Genomic DNA, 4,947 nt, shown 5'->3' with positions numbered 1-4,947 from the left:
GGACAAAAAGAGCATGTGCCAAAAGGTTTTTGTGCAAGTCCTTAGTCTGTAAAAGCTCTCCCTTTTTTAGCTTTTGGAGAATATTTTCCAAGGGAAGATGACACATTCAACAATGTCTTGTCCCTGAGGATTGTATGGAATCCCCATGACATGTTTGATGTGGAGTTGTTGACAAAAAGAGGCAAAATTGTTTCCTGTGTAACCTGGGCCATTATCCGTCTTAATTTGTTGAGGTTTACCCATAATCGAGAGTGCAGCAAGTACATGGGAAATAACATGTTTGCCGGCCTCACCAGTTTGTGCCATGGCAAAAATGAAACCGCTAAAGGTTTCAACAGAACCGTGAACATAAAACAAAATCATGGGTAGATAAAAAATGTAAAAATTTATCTGGAGGAAAATGTTTATCAATAGTTCCAGCAAAGGAAGCACATGCAATAGGCCAGAAATCTGTTTGTTGGAATAGCCAATTAACTTGATCCTTAGTATACGGCTGGATGATTGTATCAGGATCTTTCCCATATGTCCAGGCTGGCCACAATTGAAGCAATTGCCTCCATTATTACGGTTAAGAAATTGGCGAAGAGCATATCCTTTAAGAGGAGTGACCAGAGCCAATCCCTGTTGGTATGCTGACCCAATATCAGAACATAGGGAAATATATCCTGATAAATCTGTCTTTTTTCTATATGGCCTGGTTGCTGCTTAACAAGCAGTGTTAGCATTTTCATATGCCTGTTGTTTTTCAAAGTCTGTACTTGCATCAGCATTATCGAATATTTTTTCTGATGTGGTAATTAATCAATGTACAAAGTCAGAAAAAGGTTCATCAGGTCCTTGTCTAATGTTAGTAAGGGAGGTGCTCAAATCTCCTTTGGCAGGGAGTTTTTTCCAGGCCTTTATGCCTGCCATATGAATTTGTGAAAAGAGCCCTGGGTCATACTGCATATGATTGTCACTACTTGTATAATTGCCTTCTCCCAATAACATATCTGCTGTTCAGCCATTGTTGGCCTGGGCATTACGGCGTGTGGTCTCCCTACAACTTTCCACATATTCTGATTTCCAAAGTAAGTAATCCCCTCCAGAGTGCGCAGCATGAGCCAATGTTTGCAATCTATTGGTGTAACCCAATTTTCTGCCACCGAGTCAACTATGGCTAAAGTATATGGAGTTGTAGCTCTGTACTGAGCAACTGCTGTTTTAATTTCTTTTATAATGTTAAAATCAAAGGCACGTAGGTGGCGCTATGCTTGTTCTTATGGATCTATGGTTTCTGTTACCTGGAAGGCTTTCCATTCCTCAAAGTTCATATCAGAGCAAAAAAGGACTGAATGTTAAAAATGAACAAAATCTAATGTAAAACCTACTCTCTCTCTCCTATAAATAACAACAAATAACTCTGGGCAAAACTCGAAAAGCAACTATCTGTAGACTTTGAGAAGCAGTAATAACAGGTGGGCTGGGGACAGAAGCTCAAATGTGAAGACAGACCAGTATGGCAAATGAGAGTCCTGGTTTGTTTTTGTTTTTGTCTATAACTCTGGATGTGGACCCACTGACTGACTGAAATAAAAAACCACACAGCAGCCTCCCAAAATATTCAGACAAGTGGAGGATAGATTTTGTCACAGAATGACCAGAAACAACCGCAGAGGCACAAGAAACATGAGAAATCAAGAAAATATCTCTCCCCTAAGGGAAAAGAACAGTCCCTCGTCATCCACAGATAGTACAGTAGATCTCGTGGAAATGTCTGGTAGAGAATTCAGAATATTCATAGTGACAAAACTAAATGACATGCAAGAGCTGAGAGATAATGAACCCCAGAAGATGCAGGAGAAAAGAGACGACGAATTCCAGGAAGTGAGGAAGTTCTTCCATGACCTGAAAGAGGAAATACACACCATAAAAAAGAATCAAATGGAGCTATTAGAGATGAAGGCTGCCATTCAGGAAATCAAAACCTCCCTCAAAAGTATTAAAAGCAGATTAGTCCATGCAGAAAATTTAATCTCGTATGTTGAAGGCAAAACCTCTGATCTAGGAAAAAACAACCAAAAAACTGAGAGAATAACCCCCCAAAAATAGAATACTATACGAGAAATACTAGACATCATTAAATGCCCAAACATCCGGATAATCGGTATCCTGGAAGGTGAGGAAACTAATCAGGGCATTGATAATCTATTCCATGAAATCTTGGAAGAAAAATTTCCAAATCTAGAGAGGCTTTTAAATATCCAGTCTCAAGAAATACAAAGGACCCCTAATAGAATCAAGCCAAGAAAATCTTCTCCAAGGCACATCATAGCCAGACTGGCCAATCTACAGACAAAGACAAGATACTAAAATTGTCAAGAGAGAAATGTCAAGTTACTTATAAAGATTATCCAATCAGGCTAATCTCAGACCTCTCATCAGAAACAATGTAAGCAAGGAAAGAATGGGAAAATATATTCAAAGTATTAAGTGAAAAACAGTTTCAACCAAGAATACTATATCCGTCAAGATTATCTTTCATATGGAAAGAAAAGATAAAAGCATTCTCAGATAAACAAGACCTGAGAGAATTTGCCAATAGCAGACCCACTCTTCAAGAAATTCTGAAAGGTGTGTTCTACCAGGAAAACTAAAGACACATACAGAAGTAAGAGAACAAAAGGCAACCAAGAAAATGACCAATTTAATGCTAGGGACAAGAAATATCAATAATAACATTGAACATTAACTTCCAGGAAAGATTGGACTGCAGTAACACTGCTTATTCAACAGAAGAGTGTTTGAACAGAAGACTAAAATCACAAAAGAGAATTTTATGACTTTTGAGGAAAACATTACTCATTTTCTTTTTTTTAATATGCTTTGTTTTCCCAATTTAAACATTTTACTTTCTTTTAAATTGTTGATAGGTTCAGCAATTTGTTAAAATATTTTTCTCGTTTATTTCTTTAAATGGAAACAAACTTTTCTTCCTTCTTGACCCCTCTTGAATTGGAAATATTTAGGAGTATTCTTATTTTGTGGCAGAAGGGTTATTTGCAGAAGTTCAACAATGCTTGTCATATTGAATCAGAAATTGGAAATACTCATTATTGGCCAGGGCTTCGACTGGAATGTCATATCTGTAGATCAATTAGAAAACAATGGAACTAAGGTGGATTTAAATTAAGCCAACAGAAGCTTTTAGAAAGATGGCCTGGCCCCATAAATAGTTCTGCCTGGCAGAAAGGATTAGAGAAGACATATGAAATAATTTATAATATAAAATAACTTTAGAACTTGTTTTATTCATCTGAGATTGCTTTTAACTTTTCTTTCATATGAAAGATAATTTTGCCGGGTAAAGTAAAATTCATTGAAATTGTTTTTCATTTAACACTTTGACTATATTTCTCCATTTTCTTGTTTGCAGTGTTGCCAATGAGAGGTCCAATGTTAACCTGATGGGATAACCTTTGTAAGCAACTTGACATTTCTCTCTTGCCAATTTTAGTATCATGTCTTTGTGGTTTTGGCCAATCTGGCTATGATGTGCTGTGGAGAGGATCTTCTTGCATTGATTCTATTTGGGGTCTTTTTTATTCCTTGGTTCTGAATGATTGAGTACTTCTCTAGACTTGGAATATTTTCTTCCTTGATTTCATGGAATAGAGGATCAATGCCCATATTAGTTTCTTCACTTTATGGGATATCAATCATTAGGATGTTTGTGAGACTTACGTTATCTAGTATTTCTCATTTATTGTCCTCAATTTTTTGTGCTATTTTCAGTCTTTTTGGTGATTTCTTTCTAGGACAAAAGTTTGGTCTTTGACATCTGAGATTTGATTTTCTGCATGATCTAATCTGTTTTTAGTACTTTCATGGGAGGTTTTAATTTCCTGTATTACAACCTTCATTTCTAATAGTTCCATTTTATTGTTTCTTCATGGTGTCTAATTTTTCTTTCATATCATGGAAGGACTTCTTTGTCTCCTGGAGTTTAATGTCTCCTTTCTCTTGCATCTCATAAAGTTCTGTCACCATAAATATTCTGAATACTTTTTCTGATATTTCATCAAGAGCCTCTAATTTTTCCATACTTGGAGACAAGTTACTGTGTTTCCTTGTTGGAGACATATTACTTGGTTCTCTCATCCTTGAGGCTCTTCTCCAATTTTTAGAAATTTGGTAATGTATTCACTTTTGGCTAATTTGTGAGAGAAGGTTTCTATAACTGTGAGCTCATGTGTTTCCCTTTACTGTGAAATATTTCTGTGCTAATTTCTCCCTTCTACTGTGTTTTGCAATGTAGTAACCACAGGAGGAATTTTTAGTTCAGATTTACAAAGAAAGTTTTTCTCTTCTTGCAGCAGGTTAAGTGGGAGCTGAAGATTTCTCTGAGCCTCCCAATATTCAGATGTTTGGTTACTATGCACCTAGACCTGTCTGGGCAGTGGGTGAAGGCTGAGCAGCAAAATGAGAAAGTAAGGTAAAATAAAAAGAGACTAGAAAATAGAAATAGGAAGAGAAAATTAAGGGAAAAAATGAAGAGAAAAAAATAGGGAAAAAAACCAAATAAATAAAATTTAAAACTTAAAAAAATTAATTAGAAAAGAGATAAATTATGAGGAAAGATAGAGATTTTTCCCTACCTTTTCTAGCTTTTGGAATCTAGAATGAGAGGGCCACTGAATGGACACTTCTCAGCAGTGATGTTGGACCCAGAAAAGGACAGGACATGACTCAGATGGATATGCCTACAATTTCCCTGCCCTATGCTGGGGAAAGAGAGAAAAATTAGCAAGATAAAAGCTGGGGGGAGGAAATTGCTTTATTTTCTTAATTAGGGGGAAAAAAAGAAAAATAAGAAGAAAGAAAGATTTTTTTCCCTACCTTTTCTAGCTTTTGGAGTCTGGAAGGAGAGGGGCACTGGCTGTAGACTTTTTTTTTTTTTTTTTGGAG

The 4,947-nt window shown here is 36.3% G+C and overlaps 1 pseudogene; it reads left to right on the top strand.

Moving 5' to 3' along the window:
* Positions 1–70: 70 nt before the first annotated feature.
* The window catches only part of LOC102500735 (adenylyl cyclase-associated protein 1-like), a 20,009-nt pseudogene continuing 15,132 nt past the window's right edge, over positions 71–4,947 (top strand).

Source organism: Tupaia chinensis, unplaced genomic scaffold (assembly GCF_000334495.1).
Source record: "Tupaia chinensis unplaced genomic scaffold, TupChi_1.0 Scaffold148734_1, whole genome shotgun sequence".
In the NCBI taxonomy this organism is placed as follows: domain Eukaryota; kingdom Metazoa; phylum Chordata; class Mammalia; order Scandentia; family Tupaiidae; genus Tupaia; species Tupaia belangeri.
The sequence above is the reverse complement of the archived record's forward strand: the minus strand, read 5'-3'. Positions and strand labels throughout refer to the sequence as shown.